Genomic DNA, 26,468 nt, shown 5'->3' with positions numbered 1-26,468 from the left:
CTCTGGAAGGTGTGGTCACATGTTTCCTCAGGTCCAATTGGAGTGGAGCAGGAGAATTCATCCGCACAGTCTGATGATGTAACTGCCAGATAATCCCTGTGATATAAGGTTACTACAAATTCCGTATTTCTTGCACAAGGAGGTGCTTCCCAGGAATCAGTATGAATGTATAACAAAAAAGAAAAAAAAAAAGGATTCCTACAAGGGGCACTCAAAACTGGCTTATTTTGCTATTGAGCATTTTTTGACATGTTTACTTTCAATAGAGTGTCCCAAGAAAAAGATTCTAATAAAATGTAACTTTTATTGAATATCGAATTAAAAGAGCTGTGAAATTTGCTTAAAATAATCATTTATCTTGAAAAAGTGGAATAATGTGTGTTAAAGTGTAACAATAAATTTTAAAATAAAGCTGTCTGTTTGTGTGTGGTCTTTAATGTACTTCAATGACTGTATTATTGGAAATGTGGAGATGTGATATCAGTTCACCTCAATTGTTTTAATATATTGATTCCAAAAAAATATATATATATACATCTCTCTCTTCACCACTACTGTATGAGGCACTTTTATGTCTGAAGAATTTGTTTTCAAGACAATGTTGCACTATTAATATGTCCAATTGGAGTGCCTTGAACCGATAAAGTCGGTGGGATAGTTATACTAAGTAGAGACGAGTATCAAATAGAAATCAACCTTAAATTATCAGACAAACTCGCCAAAGTCATACGCTCCCACGGCTTGAGCATGCATAGTCAAACAACCACAAGTGAAAACCCCTCGCCATCGGCTAAGAGGCTGAATTTGTGTCTGAATCGGCCCCTTTTGTCTGCTCTATCGGCCTACCTACAGTACCTTTTTATTTTTGAATTGATTAATTGTTACTGTTCGCATGATGTGATACATGTTATTGAACAGTTACAATTGTTGCATGATACACTAATTGGTAACACTGTTCCAGATAATCCCTGTGTTCTATGAATACCTGATTTTTAATAAAACCAGTGGACAATTAAATAGTTACGCTGTTTCCTTAACCTCACTCACAGTTACCCTTTCACGTTACCCCTAGCGACTACCTTGCAATTACTTCATGTACAGCCGTGGAGCTGCTTCTAAAGACATCTCTTTTCACAGTGGCCCTTATTCTGATCGGTGCGGCCGGATCCGAATATGCGGCCAGCACCGTGCGTCCTAAACCCCGCCTTCCATACGGATCGCCAACTCCGTCCGTACGCGGTAAGAAGCTGGCCAAACAGACCGCACGTGTATTTTTCATGGAATACGCCTCCTCCATCTTAGGGAACCTCCCCCATCATTCGATGGTCGCAGACCATCAAATGCAGGACCGAGTGGTCCACCAGCTCCCGCAACCTCAGACCACATGGACATTTTTCCGTGCAAAAGCAGGGATCTGGGCGGGCAGCTGACATCCGGCGATGTCATATGTCCGCCCCCTACATGTGCGTCACGGCCGCATTACCATACGTACGCCCAGCGTTTGCATGGGAACGCCCATGAAACGCGGGGCGTATGCATATGGTAATGAGCCCAAATAGCCCTTCACGCCCCTCTCCACCCCCTGTTCGGAGTGTTCACATTTCATGCAGGATTTGGCCGTACGCCCCGCTCGCACATGCGCAGAGACGCCTCTGCACATGCGCAGACACAAAACATCGGCGGCACGAACGCACGTGGATATTACCGCACCGATCAGAATAAGGGCCAGTGTCTGAGAGGTTGTAAAACAACATTTACATATGAAAATGGTCAAACACACACCAGTACTCTCATATCACATTTGATAAACATAAATGTGATATAATTGTTTGTCTTGTTGTCCCGGATTGAATTATTTTTTATTGTATAGTAATAAAAGTTACATTTTAATATTTTTTTTTTATCTTTTCCTGTTAGTTCAGTAAAGTTCTCACTCAAATCCATCCAGTGGAAGGCTCAGAACCGACTTCCATGGTCAGAGTTCTGGTCAGCATACACCAATTTGCGAACCTCCCCATCTCATTTTAAACCTGGACAGAATCCAACTGGACCATCTTCTGTCGGTGTAATCCAAGTTGGTACACGGGTATCCAAATACATAACTGGGCAGGCAAACAAACAGACCAATGGAGTTTATATGTATACAGTATAACACATGGCAATAAATATAAACAGGATAAACACAATACATTTCTTACATTAAGGGTTACTCAGACCTGATCGTAGTGCTGCTTTTTGTTTCAAATGGACAAAACCATGTGCACTGCAGGTGGGGCAGATGTAACAGGTGCAGAGAGTTAGATTTTGGTGAGGTGTGTTCAAACTGAAATCAAAATAGCAGTGTAAAAATAAAGCAGCCAGTATTATAACAAAATAACTCACCCAAATCTAACTCTCTCTGCACATGTTACATCTGCCCCACCCACAGTGCAGAATGGCTTTGACCATTTGAAAAAAAAAAAGCAGTTTTGCGATCAGATCTGAATAACCCCCATTATTATACAGTCTGTTTTGTTTGGAAACACTGTATTTATTGGGATAATAATAAAATAAAATAATTCATTCAGTGGCAGCATTGTGGCCCACAGGTTAGCTCTGCAGTCTCACAGCATTGGGGTCATGGGTTTACTTCCAACCAGTGTCCTATCTGTGGAGAGTTTGTATGTTCTTCCCATTTTTGTTAGGGTTTCCTGAGTATGCAGGTCCATGTGTTAGGAAACTTAAAGAGGAACGGGTACAGTATGTACTCTATACAAATAATTGTTAATAAATTAGTCATTGGAATCTGTCTGGAACTGCAAAATATGGCAGTGGAACATTCCATTCTTGAGCATCAGAGTTATTCTTAATCACAAACACCTACAAAAACAAAATATGAAACAATTAAAATATTTTTATAGTAATCAAAACATCAAATACTACTAAGGGCTCTGTACAGTAAGCTAAATAATGCTTTTCTCTACCATTTGTAGCTCCTTCCACCTATTCAATGCTGCCGTTTCCGACAGCATTGAAGGCGGATCTCGACAAAACAGATTCCAGCATTAAAACCAGTCGGATCTGTTTTGTCAGAATCGGATGTGGAGTGTCGAATTCACGGCCGTTTCTCCACAATCCATGGCTGTTTTCACTGGAATGTTTTTTTTCGACACTCGACAGGCGGAACATTGAATTCCTCCTGTCGGGAAACTGTCGCGCCAGCCGAAAACATGCCAGGATTCTGACTGTCGGAATCAAAGATTAAATACCCCCTTAAGCTGGAAAAAGAGATTTTTGTGTTTCTCTCTCTCTCTCTATTTTTCGCCCAAATACTTATACCATTTGGTACATCAATGTCTTTCTATACACCTGAAAAATAGATTCATATGTAATAAAACATGTATTAAAATATATATATATATATATATATATATATATATATATATATATATATATATATATATACGTATTTCACAGTGATTTCTTGTGATCTTTTTCAAAGTTGGAACCAATACCCTATGCGTTTCATCCCACAGGGAGACTTCATCAGGGGTGAGATGCCAAACAGGTTGAATTTGTCATGTCGACATTTATGGGTCTGAGTCATTGGGTTGACCAAATTAAGGTTGACATGCATTGGGTTGACCACAGAAGGTTGAAAGGGCTTAAGTTGGCACATGAAAAAAGGTAAACATGGCTAAGGTCAAAAGGTTGACACAAACATTAGGTCGACAATGGGGAGGTCAACAGTCAAAAGGTCAACATAAGTTTTTCAAAAATGTTTGTCTCAAACATGGTCAACATGGACACCGTATTAGTGTACCACGTCCCCTCGCATGGCTTGCTGTGTTCGCCATGCTTCGGGCACACTATTCTATTCTAGTGGATGGTAGGGCATGAAATACCGCCTGTCGGCACATGATGATGGATGTCGATCTAATGACCATATACCGATATTCATAATCTCAACATGGTGATAATGTAGACATGCAGCATGTTGACATTGACCATATTGACATTCATCACGTTGACACTGATGAAATGTCAACATGAATAGAATATCAACAAAATTGTGTGTCCTAGCCATGCAGTGATCAATTAGCTAGTGGCGACTGCAGTGAGGAAGCAGTGTCTTCTGGGTCTGGTGGTCAGCTGATCCAGAGTTCCTGTGGTCAATAACACTAACCCCTAATCCTAGCCCTCCCCTGACGCCTAACCCTAACCATTCAACTCTGCAACCTAACCCTAAAGTGCTAGATAGGGCTCTGCTTCTTTCCTGTGAATTTTCCCCACGCCTATCTCCATCTTGTTTGGGATGGCAGGAAGGAATTGCAGTCCAGTGACTGTGTTGCTGCATATACATCTAGGCCCGCTCCCCTCCAATCACTGGGTAGGGTGATTTTCCCAGCCAATCACTGGGTAGGGTGATTTTCCCAGCCAATCACTGGGTAGGGTGATTTTCCCAGCCAATCACTGGGTAGGGTGATTTTCCCAGCCAATCACTGGGTAGGGTGATTTTCCCAGCCAATCACTGGGTAGGGTGATATTCCCAGCCCAGTGGGAAAGACTGGGCTGGCTGGATTTACCACTCTGACCTTACTCAGAAACTTCATTTTGTTTTCATTAGGTTCTTACCTCAGGATTTTGATGCGCGCCAAAGACTACGACATCCCAAGCAGGAGGGGGAAATTAACAGAATCAAGACCAGCACATTGACACCAATAAGGGCGTAACACAGTGCAGATGCAGTCGTCTGTGAATAGATACCAGCAACATGTTGTAGGATTATGTAAATATAATGAATACAACATGATAATGTACTGCAGATAAGTAATGGGAACTGGAAACACTTTATATTATTAACCATTTATAAACCTATCCAAAACACTTGTTGACTTTAGTTTGCCAAGAAGAATTTATATTTTGGGAAAGAAAGGATGACTGGGATTATGGGCAGGCCTTTTCCCAGGGCTGCCAATTATCGATGCACACGTTACGCTGTGTGCCTGCGCAATGTCCCCCTGCGAATGAAGCCAGCAATAGCTAGACATCGCTGGCCAGTCGCAAGATGATTGGCAGCTGGACAAAAAATGCAGGTGAGGTCTACCTCCGTCCATCCGCTGGTCCTGAAGTAATCCATATCAGGGCCGTAACTAGAGGGGGGCTGGGGGGGAACGCGCACCGAGCGCTGGAGGGGGGGTGCTGTCAGGTTCACGCACAATGTTAGGTAGTAGCCGCTTCCACCGCAAGGTGGGCGCAAACGTGTATGTAAACTTTAAAAAGCTAGAGACCAGGAGATAGAGAGAGGCTCTATCTCCTGGTCTCTGGTTCCCAAAGTTTACATACATGTTTGCGCCCGCCTTGCGGTGTCTCTGTGTGGCAGCTGTCACCGGCCGGACGGGGAGCCTCTCCTACGAGCGCGGCGGTGGGAAGCGCTGGTGATGACTTTGAAAAGACTTGCCGGATGCTGATTGGCTGATTTCAGCCAATCAGCGTCCGGCAAGTCTTTTCAAAGTCATCACCAGCGCTTCCCGCCGCCGCGGCTTGACTCCATCTGTCTCTACTCTCTCCTACTAGCGTGGCGGCGGGAAGCGCTGGTGATGACTTTGAAAAGACTTGCCGTACGCTTATTGGCTGTAAGACTTGCCGCAAGTCTTTTCAAAGTCATCACCAGCGTTTCCCGCCGCTGCGCTAGTAGGAGAGAGTAGCAGAGACGGACGGAGTCAAGCTGCCACTACAGCGGCTACCCAGAACCCTGCTGCCTGTCACCGGACCCCGCTGGCTGCACACAGGAGGTAATTTATGTTGTCAGCGGGGCAGTGAACGGGAGTGGGGTCTCCGGCGCCAGGGTCAAGGCGGTCATTTGGTCCCCCCCCCCGGCCTGTCCCGTCAGAGGGGGGGGCACCAAATGACTGCCTTGACCCGGGCGCCGAAACCCTAGTTTCGGCCCTGTCCATATGGGGTACTTTTGGAAGCAATCCATACATACGGGGGTCCTCCGGTGTAGATTGTGTCCTCTTCGGTCCAAGTAGGCATCTAGGGACTTGGCAAATAAACAAATCAACAAGCGACACCAATACAGACTGAGAAGTGAGCCGCAAGATGTTTTTGCTGACATCCTGCTGCTCCTCCTCCCGAATACTGCTAGTTACTGTCCTAGTGGCTTAGTGACTCCTGAGATGCCACTAGTCGGCCAATAGTGGTAGTCGGGAGGAGGAGCCACAGGGTGTAAACAAAGACATCTTGCGGCTCACTTCTCAGTCCATATTGGTGTCGCGTGTCGGTTTGTTTTTTTGCCTGGATGCCTACTTGGACATCACCCATCAGAGGCGTGATGAGGGTACAACTGTCCCGGGCCCTGCCACTGTGGCAAAGGGGGTGAGGGCCCCGGCCATTATGTTGCACCCCTTCCGGCCGATGGTCGCCTGTGCCCTTTTCCTGACAGCCACCTACATTTACAGCAGCGGGCCGTGGGTCATCTGGAGCCGCAGCCCACCGCACACCGCTCACCAGCCTCCTTGATTTGATAGCAGTGGGCTTCGGATTGTCCGCTGCCGCAGCCTGCCAACCTCCACACGCCAGCATCCTGTCCTGTCACACCGAGAACAAAGAGTAGCCTGCAGAGAAGCTGATATTTTAAAACCAGGACCAGCTCTTTGAGCCAGGGGCTGGTTACGGCCGTTAATTATTTCTTTAATTTTCTATTTTTTATTTTACACTGAAGCCTGTACGGATCTGACTGATCTTTATTTTACGGCAATTAGCGGCCATATCCCACTAATTACCAGCCGCTTAGTAAAATAGGAATCACCATTTTTTGAATGGTGATTCCTATTCTGTCGATGGCGTATGCATTCATATTCATAAATATGAATACGAATGTGCCATGAATATGAATACGAATTGATGTATTTTTGGCATAGTAAATGCCAAAAAATGCGAATATGCCCAAAATATTTGTATTTACTAATACGAATAGGAATATTTTAGCCTTATTTGGCTTAGTAAATTTCCCCCATTTTGTCTTATAGGGATGTATCAAAATAAAGGATAACAACTTGTGTATAGGGTCAGAGGATGGAGCGGGAGGATGACTGGGCACAGATAGAGTATAGTGTGCCTGTGTGGAATGTCATAGCGATCATACAAAACTTGGGCAGGGAGGACATTTCCACCATATGGGTTGGTTACAGTGGCGTAACAATAGCACCGCAGCCCCCGCAGTTGCGGGGAGGTGCTGTGTAAGTGCGGGCGCCGGGGGCTGCGGGGCTATTGTAATGCTTTAGAATGTAAGCTCTCACGAGCAGGGCCCTCTCTCATCAGGTGCCTTTCTTAGACTATATAAACCTCTGCCACCCTGATGATTGCTTCAGTGTCCTGTCCCCTGATGTAACTATCAATATTAACCATGTACTTGTCCTAAACTGTCTTGTGCTGTAATTCGTTATGTGTTTTTGCCCATAACTATGCTTTGTAAAGCGCTATGGAATATCATACCCTCCAACATTTGTAGGGCATAAATTGGTACATATTCGGGGAAGGGGGAGTGGACACGGGTAAAGTGGGTGTGGCCACATGAAGTGGGCGTGGTCACATCCCCTTTCCAAATGTGTACTTTTTGCAAGATGCCTCTTGGCACTCCCCACCCTCCACATTCACCACTGCTTACCGGTGGATGTCTGGAGGAGGAAAGTGCTTCGCCACTGCAGACCCATGACCGCTCCCCCTTCCCCGAATATGAACTCCTTCTGGAAGAAGGCTCCTGCCACCCGGCCCCTCTGTGGTCGCGGACGGATGACATGTCAGGTCCGTGACCAGAAACTAGAGCCCTCACAGGCAGCGTTACTGCCAACCAGCCCCTCTGTGGTCGCGGACGTATGACACATCACACCCGCGACCACAAACTAGAGCACCGGCACCTACAGTAAGAGCCACGGAGCGGGGTTACAGCGCACGCTGTTAAGCTCCGCTCCTCCTTTGACCCCAAACACATGGAGCCAGACTCCGGAGACAATGGAGAAATGGCGACTCCATTGCCTCCGGCAGAAAACCGGTACAATCGGTACATCCATTTTTAGCCGGTACAGACCGTTAAAAAACGGTACTGTACCGGCTAAATCGGTACAGTTGGAGGGTATGGAATATGTATGCGCTATATAAGAAACTGTTAATAAATAAATAAATAATGCCCCCCCCCATCCCCCGCAGCTTTACCTGTATTCGCTACGGTGGTCCCGGCTCCCCTCCTGGCTTCATTTTGATGTTATGGAGACGGGCTATCATAAAATGTCCACCCCCATATAGCACAATGTTCTCTGAAACTGTCTGCTGTATGGGGGCGGACATTTTGTGATGGTCCGTTTTTCATAACATCAGAATGAAGCCAGGAGGGGAGCCGGGACCACTGCAGCGATGGGGGCGGGGGTAGGGGCATGGGCGGCCAGGGTGGTCTTGGTGGTTGGGTGCTTTATTATCGGCGGGGGGTGCCCAAATTATAGTTACACCGCTGGCTGGTTAGTGTAATTTCCGGATAGGAAGACTCATCTGTAGAATGCTATCAATAGAGTTACAGTATATAAAGAATGAAATAAAGACAATACTTACAATAAAGGAGCTGCATATGTTCTCTGTCCCCAGAATGCCACCTATGCCGATGGAATAACATTTAAGGGTCTGAAGACTTTCAAGGTCATAAGAGGTATAAGCCAGAACAGTAGAGGCTAAAGCCAATGTTATGATATTGCATAAAAAGGAACCTGCCACCTATGGAAAAACAATAGTTTTTATTAGATTTAAAAAGCTAACTGTTGGGATGTTCCATTAGATATCACTCATATATATATATATATATTAGGTGTGTCACTGGGCGAACAGACTCGGCGACTTACATAGTGGAGGGCGTGGGGTGGTGGGCCCGGGTGTTGCCCATTGGAACGCCCAGCATTTTATGGGCATCCAATGGGAAGTCGGGCAGGAGGAGGTGTGCCGGGGGCGGGTAGGCTGATGATGTCGTCAGGGCCTACGTGCATGTGTCATATACACATTATACACACACAGCCTGGAGGTAATTTTCTACAATATTTATATAATTTAGTGCAATGAACAAAGTTTGTGTAAACTGATGGGTAGATTTGCTAAGATAGGAGTCCTATTGAAGATGGGATGTTGCCCATAGCAACCAATTACAATTTACTTGTTACGTATTAAGCACCTTCTAGTAGATAATAGATAGAATCTGATTGGTTGCCCATAGCAACATCCTATCTTCAATAGAACTCCCATCTTAGTAAATAAACCCCTGAGTCGGGATCCAGACTTTGGGTCAACAGTCAATAGGTCGACATGGACAATAGGCCTAGATAAGCAAAAAGTGAAAAACAGTAAAGGTTGACGCGTGAAAAGGTTGACGTGTTTTGTAGGTTGGACAGATGTTAAGGGAAGAGAGTTAGATTTGGGTGAGTGTATGGTCAAATGAAAGGCTAAATTGCAGAGTAAATATAAAGCTGTCCAGTATTTGTTGGCTACATGCGAAAGCAGCCAGTATTTACTCTGCAGAAAATGATCTCACCCCAAAGTACTGGCTCAGGTCCCTCCTATGGTGACATTACCAACCTGGCAATAAGGAGGGTAGGGCCTCCAGTCTGAAAGGGTTCTGAAGATGGGTCTCACCCTGATTGGAACCGGGGAGAAAATCCAGGGTGGGACCGGGAACTTGCAGTATAAAACATACTGATCTCATTTAGAAAACTAGTTTTAGGGAGATTATAGTTGGTATAGAATTTTGCACAGACCCCATTGAGGGGACGTGTCCTGCTCCACCCAATAGGCGCGCCTAGGTCCATATGTGATATTTAATTTATTTTCTCTCAGCATCATATACATGATAATATAATACAATGTGATGCCTATGCAATAAATTGCAAATGTAATTGAACCATACTTGCCTACTTTTGAAAACGCATGTTAGGGAGATAAGGAAGGTGACACCTAGAGGCACGGACGTGTATTGCTACATTAGACCGGTGCATCACAAAATAACTGCCATCTAAATGTAGATGTGCCCCAAAGCAGTCAGTAAGATCTACTGTACTAGTTAAAGAAAAGACACTGGTCAGGTCTTGTTCACGTGTTGGACACGTGTTTCTATATAAGTGGCCCCGAGAAATCTTATTTAAAATGCTGTAGCCATAAAACAATGCCGGGAAATGCCACTGATGGCTTCATTTGATTATATATATATATATATATATATATATATATATATATATATATATATATCTGATCTCTTTTTTGTTTAAAAAAAATGTAATAGCTGAATAATATAAGTTAGGTGCTATCAGGGAGATTGCTGGACTGACAGGGAGTCAGGGAGATGGCTGATATTTCAGGGAGCCTCCTGCAGAATGCAGGAAGGTAGGCAACCACTGTATGATGTAAAAGGGGTATTACAAACATGAATCAGGCAAATAGCAGCTTTGTACCCTCCCGATTTTTATAGGAGCATCCCGCTGCCCCACAAATCCTCTCTTTCCTCCCAGTTTTTGGGACCCCTTGATAGAATTCCAGAGTGCGCATGCTCCATGAGGCCAGCTCTCCCTACTCTTCCTGCTCCTGAGCCTGCGGTGAGCTACTTCCTCCACCACACTGCCGGGTCTTCCTGCACCCCCAGGGTGGAGCAACACAGCCAGGTGAGCCAGGTGAGTGCTGTGTATACTGGGAGGCTGTGTTTAATGTATTATAGTGGTGTGTACCCTGCTGGGCTGGCCAAACATTAATCGTGATCTAGCGGACGATCGTACCGGACGGCTTCAGCGTTCCCAATGATGCAGTACGCGGGTGACGTCACGACTTAAATTTACGCTCATTCCCTGTGTCAGAATGTAAATTCCGGCTTATTCCGTGTGTCAGAATGTGAATTTCGGCTCATTCCCTGTGTCAGACTTTTCTTCTGCCACTGGAGGAAACAACCCTCAATGGCGATAGGTACGCCCATAGGCGAAGTTAGACACGCCCTCTGGGCGGAGCATGACACACCCTCTCAGCGGCATGGCGCATTTTTCTAGCAGCTAAAATCTTCCTGAAACTAGTTTTCAAAAGTATGGCCCATAATCTACATCTCCACCCGCTGCCCGGACAGTCAGTCGGTGCTGGGAAGCCGCTTCTTAGCTGGAACATGGGTGAGGTGCAGAGCGTGGGAGATGCATCTCCACCCACCCCATCCCCACCGGCTCGGCAGCATCTCCACACGCACCCCACCCTGGCAGCATCTCCACCCCCCACCCACCCATCCCGGCAGAATCTCCACCTGCACCCCCGCCTGGCAGCATCTTCACCCGCACCGAAAGGCAGCATCTCAACCTGCAATCCAGGCAGCATCTCCACCCCCCCCCCCCATCCCCCACCAGAATCTCCCCATGCACATCTCCGCACACACCCTACCATCCCTGGTACAACTATAATCTCCCCTGGCAGCATCTCCCGGCAGCATCTCTGCCCCCCCCTCCCGGCAGCATCTCCGCCCGCACCCCCACTCACCTTCCCGCCAGCATCTCTGCCTGCACCCCCCCCCGCCCCGCCACTTGAATGCTCTGCTCCTGGACTTCCCACTTAGTGTATGATTGCCATCACCTGTGTTAAACTAGTTAATTGATGAGAAGGGTGAGTGGTGACGGCAAACATACAGTACAAGGGAAATCCAGGAGCGGAGCATATTGTACATAACGGAATGGGTCATGTTGCAGGGTTTGAGATTATGAAATCTATCCCATATATTTTTAAGGTGCCATTTGAAGTAAAGCAGTTGTAGAGACCTAAGCAGACAGCATCATACTTTTGTATTGTGTAGCACTTACTTTTTAGGCCAAGATGACAAACACTAATACGTTAAATAATACTTTCTGAACTCACCAAGCATTTAGATGGTTTAGAAAAAGCTGTAATCGCCATAATTCCTGTTGTTATGTACTGGAAAGAGAAAGTGTATTTTTTAATCTGCCGATATAATATATGCATCAGAATAAAGATTTATGGGGAAGATTTATGGGGAAGATGGGGTGATAAGGAGAGATAAACGTCCAGCCAATCAGCTCCTTACTGACTTTTTTCAAACACAGCCTGTAACATGACAGTTAGCAGGTGATTGGCTGGATGTTTATCTCTCCTTATCACCCGTGCATTTATCTCTTGTTAAGGCTTAATACATCTGCCCCAATGTTACTTTTAAGAGTAAACTAATGTTAGCAGTATATACAGTAGTTCACCATCACACAGGCATACCTCTTAACTGTCCTAATTTTCGCGGTACAGTGACAAATTTTTGGTAACTGTACTGCATCCCACCCAGGGCCGGGAGTTTAGCAGGGCAGCGGTGGTGCTTAGCAGGGCAGAGGTGGTGCTTAGCAGGGCATCGGTGGTGCTAAGCAGGGCAGCAGTGGATAGATGCGGCGCACAAGTGCACATCATCTATTGACTGAAGAAAGGGACTGGGGACGTGGCCAGCAGCTTACAGAATGCTGGCCATGCCCCCCACAGTGGCAAAAACAGGGCGTGCATTATAGACCATGCCCCCTGACCATGAGGCCACGCCCCCTAATTTTTGTCCCAATGCCTTTTACTTCATAGTTGACGTCATATTGAGCAGCCACAGTGTTGCAGCTTTTCTGGTGCAGGCAACATTACATGTGAGCGCTGGTGGGCCTTGTTATTGGCGAAACCACTAGTGGTCAAATGAAGGACAGCTGCAGGCAAGAAACACCCACAGCACCGCAAAAACCTACCCCCCGCTCCTTCAATGCGACCAAACTTTCATGTAAGCCTGGCAAGTATGAGGCTGCCATGTTTATTTACTGTGCATGGCATAATGGGGTATGGATCATTAGGTCTCCAATGCTTGTGTCGACCTAATGCTTGTGTCGACCTAACCCATGTCAACCTTCAGTCATGTCAAACTTCCTGCATGTCGACCTAATGACTGTCGACCCAATGCTTGTAGACCTAATGACCATATCCCACATAATGTGTAAAGGGCATTACTGTGTGTATTGTATAATATGCAAGTGGCATTACTACTGCATAGCATAATGTGTTATAAGGGGTACTACCGTGGTGCATGATGGGAATGGGCTCTACTGTGTGACATAACATGAATGGGCTCTACTGTATGGCATAGCATGAATAAGGTGTGTTACTTTGTGGCACAACACAAATAAGGTGTGCTACTCTGTGGCATAACATGAATAAGGTGTACTACTTTGTAGCGTAACATGAATTAGGTGTACTACGGGTGTGGAAAACTGAAGGCAAATGGAAATATTGCCGGGTTGTTTCAGGGTCGAGGTGCACCAAACCTAAAAACCTGGGTAGACCAACCTGACAATTCGATTCGGATTTAACCACTTCAGTGGTATGCGTCTGGGCATACCACCAGTAGGTACATGTGTGCCAGTGGCGCCTCCAACTGTGCACCACTGGCGCACCACCTCTAGCGGCACCCTCCCGTTGCTCCCCCCCTCATGTCACTCCCCCCTGACCTCCGTGCTCCGGCGATCGTAAGCCGGAGCTCCCCTGCCACTTCTCCCACCGCCATTAGCACTACATCAGTGACCAGGTGGCAGGCCCCACTCAGGTAGGTTCAGGGGGGACTCGGGAGCGCACGGGAGTTCGGGCGCCTTAGTCCCCCCTGAGCCACCCCGAACTTGGCCTGCCACCTGGTCACTGCTGCAGTGCTAATGGCGGCGGGGAGCTCTGGCATCGCAGGGGGATGGAGGTCAGGAACGGTGGAGGGGGGGCGACAGGAGGGGGGAGTCGGGACTGTCTGCTGCCCTTGAGTGGTGAGTACTGCTGGGGCAGGAAAAACCTGCCCTGGTAGGGTTGCCCTGCCCCAGAAAATCCCACCACTCAACCTGGGTCTACTTTCCAGGGTTGATTGACCCGGGTTTAATGTGAAAGGGTCAGACCCGGGTTGGGTCCATATGGGACCCTGACCTGGCTTTGTGATGTGAAAGCAGTATAAGAGCGTTGCACTTTATCATTTCAATACTTACAAACGCTGCGGCCCAGAAAGGAATACTAATTGACAGCACTTTTGAATCAAAAAAATATCTGTTGTGATTGACGTTCAATGCCAGTATTCCACCTACTCCCATCTGTGCAATGGCTAATACACCAAGGAAGACCTATAGGCAAAAAAAAGATTTTAGCAGTAAATCTATACATCCCTAAACAAAGCAAACTGATTGGGTACTGTCACAGTATTATTATTATTATTATTATTATTATTATTATTATTATTAGTGTAGTAGTAGTGTTAAATTTACTAAAGCTTCTAAAAATGAAAAGAGGTGATGTTGACCGTGGTGCAATAGAGAAATTAGACAGAATCTGATTGGTTGCTACAGGCAACATCACCTTTTTTTAATTTTTAGAAGCTTTATTAAACATTCCCCTAGTCAGAACCGCCTGCAGGCAGGGCAGATGATTGGAGGGGAACCTACACGCGGTTGCTTACCGCTTCCCTTGTCGATGAATTGCTATAGCTTAACCCTATGGATAAATTGCTACTTAGTACGCAAATAGGAAATAATGTATAGAGACGCTAAACAGTGTTCGGGTATCCAGGAACTGAGGGAGGAGCTTCCGTCTCTCCCCATTATACTTATAAAGATATCACGGTACTTGTGTAATAGCACGGCGCCCGGCTACGCTACATTTTCAGTGTAGCCCAATGGCTGCCTAGCGTACTTAGCGTAGTGACTCTACGGCAGCCTGGCTCTGTCCCCGGTGTCCGTGGCTCTGTCCCCGGCGTCCATGGCAAGCCTAGTGAGTGCCTCTCAAACAGCGTTGGTAACCGCCAGATCCCCAGCGCTGGCGGATGCTTCGGGCTGGCGTGGATAGTGGGGGTATTTCAGGAACACATATCTGACAGGGACGCTGACTACGCTGGCCGCGGGAACACTACGCTACTTCTGACAGGGATGCTAACTACACTGGCCACGCGAACACTACGCTGATTCTGACAGGGACGCTACGCAACGTAACGGGCGCCATGCTATTACACAAATACCGATGGGTGTGGATCATGGACTTAGGTCGACAGTCATTAGGTCGACACCATTGGGTCAACAGGCAGCAAGTAGACAGGGTTCTAGGTGGACAACTTAGTACGCAAAGTGCTACTGAGTACACATATAGGAAATAAAACATAGAGACGATAAGCACAATATTTTGGCCTCCAGGAACTTAAGGAGGAGCTTCTATCTGTCAAAGCACGGTGCTAGCTGTACCCTATGGATAAATTAAAATGAGCTTAAAGTTCAATTTCTCTCATTTTGGTTGTCCAATCTTATGGAAGGGGAGATGTTTAGCTACCAGAGGATAGGAACCCCATATTTCTGGGACCCCCACAAGGCTAACGGCAAACATCAGAACCCATGATGGGTTTGAATGAATGGGCCCATTATAGTCTATGGGGATAATGTGTCCAGATTGCACCATGATATCTTCAGTTTTAGGTGCCCTAGAGACTCAAGACTGGTGTCATATCAAAGAGGAGACTCTTGGCACTCTTACTATTAGTTTATGTGGCACTGGGAAGGGAAGCAGCAAGCAACCGTGGGTGTGGTCCCCTCCAATTGTCCACCCAGCCTGCAGGGGTTTCTGTCAGTGAGACACTCATGCTGTGCTGTCAGCACAGCACATGCGTAGAAGTGTGTGCTGCTGTTGCTACTAGGGAGGGACGGAGGGGGAAGGAAGGGGTTGGACCAGGGCCCCTGCAGGGCCACTCCAGCAAGCCTGGGCCTGGGTAATTAGTACCTGCCCCCCCCCCCCCTCTCGGCTGTCCTGCGGACTGCAGGGAGGTGACAGTGAGCAATCCTGCGCTCAGGTGCTCAGCTCCCTGTTGCACAGCAGGTGCGCCTGAACCTGGACGAGTCTGGCCTGCTTGTACTGTATGTCATTCATACTGAAGAACATTTTTGGGTTTAACCAGTGTAGCATAATGAGATGCATGTACAGCCGTGCCCTTACACAACGTCACCTATGCCATCGATAGCTCCATCCTGCCTGAAACCCGGGAGCCATTTTATCAACCCACATCAGTGCTCAAGTCTGGCCTGCATGACATTCCTACTGTATCGTAAATCAGTGTTTAACAAGTGATGAGAGGCATGGACAGCAGTGCCCTTACTCTAGTGGAACCTACATTATGGATCCACAGTTTTCTTTGCTGATTTCGTGCCATTTTACAACTTAGCAAATGTTTTACAGAAAAAAGTAATCTTGTTGTACATCAGAGGAGTCCAGGGTTGCCGACCCTCCCGGAATTACCGGGAGTCTCCCGAAAATCGGGACCCCCTCCCGGCCCCCTGGAAGGGTGGGCAACCCTCCCGGAATCAGGGGGACCCCCACTGAGCCCCCCGATCACGGCATTTAAATGCCGCAATCCGCGGGTCTCAGAAGAGGGGGCGGAGCTAAAATGACACACTCGTGTCTTTTAGCCCCGCCCCCTCCGTGGAGATCAGTGATTGCGGCTATTTTCTGTAATGGGGGCGGGGCTTAATGACATCACAGTCAAGCCCTGCCCCCTCCCGAACGGGTAATGAAAGTCTCCTCTCCGGGCTTCTCCCGGAGAGGAGCATTACAAAGTCGGCAACCCTGGAGGAGTCACATAGGAGAGAAGCCATATAAATGTTCTTATTAATATCAGCGGTGGAACTAACCACCGGGATTCCGACCGCCAGGAATTTGACAGCATCCTGTTTAGCATGTATCCCTTTAAATGTCTCTTTTCTAGTGTAAATCATCCCAATTTGTTCAATCTGTCTTCATACTGTAGCTCAAATTCTCCAACCCCTTTATGAGCTTTGTCGCTGTTCTGTCCTATTTATAGTGCGGGGCCCAGAAATGTGCTTTGTACAGTGGCATAATTACATCTGCATCCCTAGTCTCCATACCCCTTCTTATACACAAGACCACCGAATGATCTCTCCAGGGCTCACAAATATAAGTCAATGGAGTCTGACTTATATTTGCGGGCTTCCGGCCTAAGACAGGGCAGGCAGCTGACGTCATGTGACCTCAGCCACCCGCCCCCAGCACAATCTGCCATGGCCGCATCTACATGGGAACGCTCGACACTATACTCCGCCGCCCCACGCCCCCTGCCCGCAGTGCTCAGTGTGAATGGCTTGGTGACTGTGCCGTAGCCGTTTGCCCCTGGACCCTGCACATGTACAAACGCACAACAGAAACATCCCATGTGACCGCGTGGGGGACCGAATCAGTCTGAATGACCTCCTTTGTGTAGGCCAGAATTTATTTGTTTGTGATATCAGAACTGATAAATGACAAAACAGACAGGGTGTTTTCTAAAACTTATGTACGAAGGGGAGAGGAATTGTGGCAGCATTATGGTGCTCAGATCGATAAGTCCAGTGGGATGGTTGAGTTCAACCTGACCTTGTCATGGTTCACTGAAAAAAAACCCTTGTGAATGGGGATTTACCACAATGATATAACCCCATTTATGAGTGAGCCAGTCAGGTTTATTGTCACACACATATATCAGTGCAAGCTAGTGATAACTCTGGTAAATGATTCACAATATAATAGGTGTGACAGTGTAACACAATGGGGTCATTCAGACCTGATCGCACCGCGACCTATTATTGATATTACAGGGCGTACACATGCGCGGGGTTGTCCTGCGATGAAGCCTGCTGCTTTTGTGATCGCTGGCCATACGCAAGGTGATTGACAGGAAGTAGACACTGGTGGTGGTCACCGGTCATTTAGTAGGAGTGTTAAGAACAATGCAGGGGTGCCGAGGAAAACGCTGGGAGTTTCCGGGAAAACGCTAGACGTGCCCAAGCATTTTAAGCGAGGGTGTGTGATCTCAGCTTGAGCCCGGATATGCCAAAAGCTGGCTATACCCCACAGAAGCCATGTGGGCTTCTTACCGCAGCCCCGCACAGACCCCGTGGCCCCTCATGCAGTGGTGTAACAATAGCGCTGCAGACCCCACAACGGCGGGGAAGCACTGACCAAGTGTGGGCACCTGGTGCCGGGGGTCTGCGGGAGCTATTGCTATGCTGCTTGCGGGCGGAAGTCGGGAGTGAACCCGCAAGTTTACTAACCTGGTCCGGCGCTCCTCCTGGCTGTCTCCTTATGAAAAAAAAACCTTACAAAATGGCCGCCCCCTTAAAGCCGGCAGTTTTTGAGGATGCTAGAGGAGGCCGCAGCCTCCTCTAGCATCCTCAAAAACTGTCTACTTTAACGGGGCGGCCATTTTGTAAGGGATATTTTTCATAAGGAGAGACAGCCAGGAGGAGCGCCGGACCTAAATCTGTGGTCCCGGGTCCCGGCCACAGCAGATGCGGCGGCAGGTCAGTGCCCCGACTCCCGGCCACAGACCATCAAGAAGAGGTAAGGCAAGGGGGTGGGGGGGAGCGGTAAGGGGCGGCATCCCACCGTTAATGCTTTTTCCATGGAAAAAAGATGATGTATTATTATTCTTTAACAACCTAACCATTTAATACAGTATACTGCAACATTATCGGCATCATGGGTGCCAGACGGGTTCCCGACAGTCGGGATCCCGACTTACCCCTCTGGGAGAGGGCAGCCAGTTTGGGGAGGCATGAGGGCAGGGCCACTGATGGGGTGGGAAAGGGGTGGGGTGATTATCAAGAGTGGGGGTGTGGTCAGCACCATTGCTTCCTCGCAGCCAATCCCCCCGCCGTGCAGTGCCGGTATTTCAGGCATTGGGCAGTGAGGGGCATGGCTACAAAGACGCGATTTGCGTAATTTGCTCCCACGGACCGCCTGCCGGGGGGGGGGTCGCAGGAGACTGCTAACATTCCAGGAGGCTTGCCCCCCTTTCCGGGGGGCCGGAAGGGGGACCAGGGCAGGCAACCCTATATCAGGGTAGGCAACTCTGATATACATACAAATATAAAACACAAAAGGCCAGATGTACTAAGCTTTAAAAGGGATAAAATCACCAGCCAATCAGCTCCAGCTCTCATGCCATAGGCTGGGTTTGGAAAATGACAGATAGGATCTGATTGACTGGCTGGTTATTACTCTCCATGTTATCACTTTACAAATCTTAGTGCATCTCATGCAAATTCAGCACTTTACTGCCCACATGGAGAGATAAAGTAACAGACAGCTGCAGTCATTTTTCAAAAACAGCCTGTAAATCTGGTTACCATCTTTCTAAACTTTATCTCTCACCAAGATGTGCTATATCTCCTCCATTATCTTGGCAGCCCCCAGACAGTAATATAAACTTAACTATAATAATTCTTACGGTTATGTAAAGTTTCAACCCTATAAAGTTTGTTTTACTTACCCCTATACCCCCTGTTTTCCCCATTCGAAATTGTTGTGCAGTAGCTGAGGAACTTGTTTCTTGAGGTACCACAAAAAATGAAGTGTGTTGTAGGTCAGCAGGAGGGGCATTCAGTGTCTGGGGGGTGGGTGGGACATTATGGGCAGGTGTGTGTGTCTGCTGACTAGGCGGGGTTATATCGATTTGGGGAGCGGATGGGATAACAACCCATGGTGGTAAATCAGTAAGGGAACCATAAGCAGGGGGAGGTGGGTAATGTTCCGGTGGGTTATCACGACAATGACACATCTGTGAAACAGTAGAGATAGAATACTCAGGAGGTGGGTTCCCATCGCAATCATTGCTGCGGTAGGCGATGCCATTCCCTGGTGAGGACATGAGTGGAGATTACTGCGGAAGAAAGACAAAAAAATATGTCACTCTCATTTCTAAGGGGATTTGATGTATTATAAGGATGACATGAAACATCTGGTGCAAATGTACTGTAGAAGATAAATAAACACCATGTGGTGTATCAGGCAATTAGGGTGGGCAATCTCGGGATCGGGATCGGCGGGATCCCGGGATTTGGCCTAAAAAAGTCAGGAATTTCAATCCCGGGATTGGAGTATCCAATGCAGTCTAATGCCGGGCAGCGTCTGAGCACTCGCTCAGACGCTGCCCAGCTCCCGAATCCTGACCCCTGTGTGCGGCGCTGCGTAGCCTGACATTAGAGGTCATGCTGCCCAGCCTTCTGCTGTGCCCCCCCCTTCCAGTCTCCTCCGCACGCCCGCCTGCCTCTGCCCGCCCGCCTCCTTTCCGGGCCTGCCCTGCCTCTTCATTCTCCGGCCTGCCTAATAAGAAGGAGGTGCTCGAGCCTGGAGGCACCGTGCACCTCCAAACCCACTCCCGGCCCCCCGCCCGCTAATGTAAGTAAATGTGCGGGTCGGCCGTTGTGGGGGTGGGTATGTGTGGAGCAGAACTGTATTAGGGATGCCAATCCCGGGATCCCGGGATTCCTGGGATTGAGCATTTTTTAATCCCGGGATTGAAAAAATGCCCCGGGATTGGCATCCCTAGCTGCAAAAAGTCCCACATTGCATGTATGGTACAGTAAATTCTTATATATACTCTGAATGTATCACCGTGGGCATATTTGCAGGCCAGTGTCCACCAGCTCCAGAAGGTTGCCATGGTCATCTATTATTTACATATGGGGGCAGACTGGGTAGCTTCCCATGGCCGCATCATTGTAGGACCCTACAAACAGGGATGAGATGTCCCCCCTGGGGGGGATGGGGGGCATCTGCTCCCCTGGTTGGTTCATCTAGAAGTTATTGGGGAAGCAGGTATAGAATGCTAGCCAGCCGCTCATTGTGAATTCCATCCAATCAGAGCAGCCATGCAGTATTATCCACCAATCAGAGTCTTGCAGACATTTTCTTTTTTTGTGTTCCTGTGAATTGGTGGGTTAGAAGCCCAGTGCATTGCTTTGCTCAGGGCCTACATTGCTGTTAATACAGTACCTAGAATGGCAATGTGCTGCATATACAGATCCAGCCTGCCGGACGGGTGCCGGACGGGTTCCCGACAATCATTTACCCGACGTCGGGATCCCGACTGTCAAAATGCTGACAGCCGGGTGCCCGACGGCCACCCGCTATTTTCGCTCGTGGGGGTCCACGACCCCCATAGAGGGAGAATAGAATAGGTGGCTCGCGTAGCGAGCCAGCGTGGCGAGCGTGGCGAGCGCAGCGAGCCCGCAAGGGGCTTTTTTGCACTCGCCATGCTGTCTAACTCTGGCCAGTCGGGATAATGACTGTCGGGATCCCGACTGTCGGAGTCCCATACCACACCCTGCCGGACCGCCAGAGTGGTATGTCTTGGCATGCCGTTTGCTGAGCCAATAATTGCATGAGCATCTCACACGCACGTGTGTCCCAGTGCCGCAAATGGGTCGCACAAGCAGCTCTCACGCACCTGTGTCCCATTTGGGCCACTTTTTGGATGGATAAGTGCAGCTTTATCTGTATCATGCAATGGATGCTCTTGGCACATGACATTGGTTGGTAGAGGTGCTCAGCAACTGGAAATGTTCTAATGAGGTAGCCTCACCCTCCAACATGATGTTACTTATTTTGGGCATGGCACAGGGTGGCATCATCCGGGCACACGTCCACTAATCTAAATTGTGTATATGTTGTTTTTCAGGGTCTCCTAGCAACGGGACGCGCTGCATGCGGCGGACCAATCACAGCAAGAGCCGGCCGAGCAGCACGAGAGGACGGAGGTGACGCAGAGCTGACAGGCGCTGACTTCCGGTCCAGGACGGCACGGCGGCTCGGGCTGCGGGCGGCCAATGCGTGGCGTACACCCGGGAGGGGTAGACCCCCAGTTCACCATATAGGTAAGCTTTGTACACTGTTTGTGTTTATGCACGGTTTTTTGCTTTGATAAAGGGGATCAAACCCCGAAACGTTAGCACTACCAACGAGTGTGTTTGGCTGATTATTGCTAGTAGCGGAAGACCGAGGGAGTGCTTTTTCCTTTCTTGCCCATATATATATATATATATATATATATAAATATTAATATTAATATTAAATATAATACAGTATATCACACAGAAAAATGTGGCCCTTTATGTTGCGCTATAGAAACAGCAGCACTTCTATGGAGCTTCGCTGTTAATGAGGATAAAGCAGATAGGGGCAGATGTATTAAGCCTTAACAAGAGATAAATGCAAGGGTGATAAAGAGAGATAAACGTCTAGCCAATCACCTGCTAACTGCCATGTTACAGGCTGAGTTTGAAAAAAGTCAGTAAGGAGCTGATTGGCTGGACGTTTATCTCTCTTTATCACCCTTGCATTTATCTCTTGTTAAGGCTTAATAAATCTGCCCCATAGAGAGAAGAGAAAGTTATAGACGTGCGCTCTATATATTTACCATAAAACCGAAATAACAATAAAAACGTAGTCAAATAAAATAATTTATTCAGTATTCAACAGGTAAGTTAAATAGTCGATATTTCAGGAGAATTCAAATTTCTGATCCAACATCTAAATGACTTCAAATCATAAGCGAAACCCTGCGCGTTTCGTTCAGAACGGACTTCATCAGGGGTAATGGGATCTATTCAGATAACTTAAAAGAGATAATTTTTCAAGGAAATAATTATTCCCAAAATCAGAGATGGAGAATGTTGGTCTTTAAGAGCGATATGTGGCATATAATACCATAATATAGATAAAGAAATGCTCCTAATATGTGGACATGGGCAGCCGACTGATGAAATATGATGTCAGCCACCCACTCTTGCCCACAATCCCATGAGAATGCCCAGGGTTTTTATGGGGACGTCATGAAATGCTGGGCATCCCCATGGGTGACACCCTATACTGCCACCCCACATATCTCCCGCAATGGCTTTTCATCAAAAAGATTGGCTATTACAAATGGAACTAGGCAGGGATGTCCCATGTCTCCTATAATATATACACTGGCAACTGAAACATTTGCGGGAACTATTAGACAAACATACAATATAAAGGGATTTAAGGTTGGAGAGATGCAACACAAAATCCTTTTGTATGCAGATGATTTTCTGTAGGTACATATGGAGCTACTGTCATTCAGCGAGGGCCTGGGGGTCGGATCGCCAACCGCCAGCCCCCGCCAGCGATCGCAAGCGGGGGCATTGTGACGAGCCCTGGAGCTAAGTGAGAGGCGCTCGATCTGTATTAAGGATCATAGAAGAGTTCTCCCTAGTTTCTTATTAAAAATTAAAGATAAAACCGAGGCACTCACCATAAATGTGGATCCGTGGTTACTAACTGTGCTTAAAAATACATATAAATTGAAATGGAAAGATGACGCTTTGAAATATCTGGGGATTTATCTAACAACAACAGAGATACACCTGTTAGACCGCAACTATGGCAAGTTAGCGAAACAATTGAAAGACAGGTCGATGACTGGATGGATTATGAAGTATCATGGGTCGGTCGGATAGCAATGATTAAAATGTTTTTCTTGCCAAAACTACTTTATTTGTTCAGAGCTATCCCCAGAACGTTACCTAAATTTTGGATTTATAGATTTAATAGGACAACGAATAGATATATCTGCGGGAATAAGAGGCCCAAACTGGCAAGAAAGTTCCTGATTATGTCAAAAAAGCCGGGAGGGTTGGAAAAATGAACCATCTGGTCGCAGAAGGGCAATAAAGCTCTAAAGGACTTAGGGGGCAGATTTATTAAGCTTGGAGGAGAGATAAACTGGAGATAAAGCGGAGAAAAGGTAAAAGGAGATAAAGCACCAGCCAATCATCTCCCAACTGTCTTTTTTAAACACAGCTGATTGGCTGGTGCTTTATCTCCTTTTACCTTTTCTCCGCTTTATCTCCAGTTTATCTCTTCTCCAAGCTTAATAAATCTGCCCCTTATACATAGATTATGATCTTATATCCTTTACTCACTCAAGAGAGAGATTTGATTTACCTAATTTTGAATTTGATAAATATCTTCAAATTAGGCACTAGATTGGCTCTTTCCCTAAAGACCCTACGATACTGTTGAGTACTCCAGAAAAGATCTTCAATCATCTCAATACCATGGGGGGGAAGGGGGGGGGGGAATCTCAATAGTCTACAAAGAAATGGGAGACATAAAAAATGTAGAAAAACTTAATGGCAAAAAGAAATGGGAGGAGGATCTAGACATCTCCATGGACATTACCGAGTGGGCGGCACAATTGTTTGACACATTGTATAAGACACCTAAATCTAGTACACATTTTGAGAGATACACCAGAATCTACTATCATATGTATTGGACCCCGGGGAAGATATGTAGAGCCTGGCCAGATGCTACTGACTTATGTTGGAGATGTAGTAGACAAGAGCTTGGGGACATGATACATATGTTTTGGACTCGTAGGAAATTAAAGCCTCTATGGGATGAAGTAGGTTTACCGATATCAGGTCTGATGCGTATCCCCAAGTTGATATTGCTCCATCCATTCCAAGTAGAAAAAGAAAAATTGCAGCAATATATTTGTTTCAAACATATTAATGGCAGCTGAATCTTATATTGCACAACTTTGGAAGCAGGAGCAGAGTCCACACATCGCAATGATGAGTCATAAAATATAATAGTTATAATAGGAAATTGGTTAAGAATTGGCAATTGTGGGCTCAGTCTGGTTAGAAAGATTTAAGATATATATCGAACTGGTCGGCTAGAGGGGGAAATGGAATTTTCTACTAACTTTTTTATTTTCTTTCCCTCTTCTGGGGATATAAGGAAAAAAGGTATATACTAGCCCAATGGTTAAAATATATTTTTTGTGGCTTTTTGGAAAAAAACAAAACATAAAATATATTTGATTATATTGACTCTTCACATAAAATATATTCATAAGAAGATTTTAATGTTGAGTTGAATGTAGGTATGAATGGAGTTTCTGGGGGCATGCAATCCTCCGCTACTATTTCCAACGGAGGAAATAGCAACGGGGCCCTATTCAATGCTGCCTTTACCGATAGCATTGAAGAGGCATCACGGCAGAACGAGCCCGACTTTAAAAGCTGTTGGGCCCGTTCTGCCGATAACGGCAGTGGATTTTCACGGTCACGGCTGTATATCGACAATCCAAGGCCGTTTACTCGGACACGCCCCCTTTTCGGCTGATCGGCAAGCGGAACATTGAATCCCGCCTGCTGATTTGCTGTCGGGCAAACCCCAAATGGGATTGATCCGGGATTGCATACCCCCCATAGTCTGTGTGTTCATAATTTATGTAATGTATTTCCTTCTTTTTGTCGTCATGATAAATGTCTTTGTTATTTACTTCCCTGTAAGAGAAAGAGTAGTAATAATTTACTCTTCACTCTTTTTGTGATGTCTTTAAATGAGAAAATAAAGTAGAAAAATATATAAAAGCAATAAAGTAGAAGGTGATAATGCACCAGCCAATCAGCAGAGTTTCAAGGTGTGTTGTCACCTTCTACCTTATGTTGTCACCTTCTACTTTATCTCTACTTTATATCCACTTTATCTCTTCACCAGGATTAATACATCTGCCCTTTAGCCAGCTACAGCCTTCAATGGGGACCTATTTAAGAAGAATTGTGCAATTTTATTATAGCTACAGTATTAGGCATTGGGCAGTATTCAGTGCTCCCGATTCACCGTTTTTTGGGGGAAATCGGGCTGTTTTCACTCTCTACGGTGAATCTTTTTCACTAAAAATCTGATTCACCCTATTCAATGTTTACTGTTCGCCGAAAGCGATGAGTGAATGCCGGCCAGTTCTCCGTTTCATGCTGGCCAGGGCCGGCGCTACCCACTCAGCAGCTCCTGCAAAGCAGGGAGGCGCCATGCTGAAAAGGCGCTGTCTCTCTCCATGCTCTGCTAAAGCTGGCTCAGCCCTCACTGTCACTGCCTTCTGCACGCTGCCCGCAGCGCCTGTCTGACAGCGGGCAGGCGGCAGTATAAAGAGCTGCTCCCTGCACCGCAAGTGCACACAGCCTGCAAGCCGCCCCTAGTGCTTTTCTGACAGCGGGCAGTAGTATGGAGAGGCGGAGCTGCTCCCTGCACCGCGCACACACTGTACTCCTCCTGTGACCTGCCCCCTCTTCCTCACGGACACTTGCGCTGAGGCATGTAGCACTGTCTGTGAATGCCTGGATGACATGACATGTCCGGATCCACCTCCTACCCATTGCTCCCTGTGCCTGTTAGCTGTCAATCAAATGATGAACAGGCAGCAGCGCCGCCCTTCCTTCCCTCTTCTCAGTGTGCTGTGTCAGTGCCAGTCCTCAACACTACGCCCCCTCTATCTCCTCCCCTCTTCTTCCATCTCCTCCTTCTCTCCCCTCCTTTCCCCTCAGTCACGAGAGGGGTGTAATGGAATCCTCAGCGCCCTGCCTACGCAGATAGAAGAGGAGGGACTGCACAAGAGTTAAACAGCAAAAGAACAGTGAGTCTTTTATTATACATGTTTATAACAAATTTTTTAATAATTGTAGATTTTTTTTATATTAATTTAGACATTTTTTAAATAATGGGCTGGGTTATGTGCCTAAAGGTGGCCATACACGCTGCAATAGCAGCGTGCGATGCGATGTGCGCTCCTGCGGGCATCGCACAGTACA

The 26,468-nt window shown here is 47.0% G+C and overlaps 1 long non-coding RNA gene across 1 annotated transcript in view; it reads right to left on the bottom strand.

Annotated features, from left to right (window-relative positions):
* Positions 1-2,364: 2,364 nt before the first annotated feature.
* LOC146006922 (uncharacterized) overlaps positions 2,365-26,468 on the bottom strand; it is a 49,754-nt gene continuing 25,650 nt past the window's right edge. Inside the window, exons 2-7 of the long non-coding RNA XR_014444126.1 lie at positions 19,331-19,720; positions 14,022-14,153; positions 11,887-11,943; positions 8,584-8,742; positions 4,615-4,732; positions 2,365-2,859 (exon numbers count right to left, since the gene is read on the bottom strand). This is a non-coding gene — a long non-coding RNA (uncharacterized LOC146006922). The remainder of the gene's footprint in view (positions 2,860-4,614; positions 4,733-8,583; positions 8,743-11,886; positions 11,944-14,021; positions 14,154-19,330; positions 19,721-26,468) is intronic.

Source organism: Crinia signifera, chromosome 6 (assembly GCF_055691185.1).
Source record: "Crinia signifera chromosome 6, ASM5569118v1, whole genome shotgun sequence".
NCBI lineage: Eukaryota > Metazoa > Chordata > Amphibia > Anura > Myobatrachidae > Crinia > Crinia signifera.
The sequence above is the reverse complement of the archived record's forward strand: the minus strand, read 5'-3'. Positions and strand labels throughout refer to the sequence as shown.